Below are 226 nucleotides of genomic sequence, written 5' to 3'. Positions count from 1 at the left end.
TGTGAGAGAGTGAGTGTGTGTGTGTGAGAGAGAGAGAGTGTGCGTGTGAGAGAGAGAGAGTGTGCGTGTGAGAGAGAGAGAGTGTGCGTGTGAGAGAGATAGTGTGTGCGTGTGAGAGAGAGAGTGTGCGTGTGAGAGAGAGAGTGTGCGTGTGAGAGAGAGTGTGTGTGTGTGAGAGTGTGAGAGAGAGTGTGTGTGTGAGAGAGAGAGAGTGTGTGTGAGAGAG

General features: G+C 52.2%; 1 protein-coding gene across 1 annotated transcript in view; it reads right to left on the bottom strand.

Moving 5' to 3' along the window:
• ppp1r21 (protein phosphatase 1, regulatory subunit 21) overlaps positions 1-226 on the bottom strand; it is a 35,031-nt gene that overhangs the window by 24,417 nt on the left and 10,388 nt on the right. The window lies entirely within an intron of this gene.

Source organism: Sinocyclocheilus grahami, unplaced genomic scaffold (genome assembly GCF_001515645.1).
Source record: "Sinocyclocheilus grahami isolate Dianchi unplaced genomic scaffold, SAMN03320097.WGS_v1.1 scaffold1440.1, whole genome shotgun sequence".
NCBI lineage: Eukaryota > Metazoa > Chordata > Actinopteri > Cypriniformes > Cyprinidae > Sinocyclocheilus > Sinocyclocheilus grahami.
This window is presented reverse-complemented; position numbering and strand designations above follow the sequence as displayed.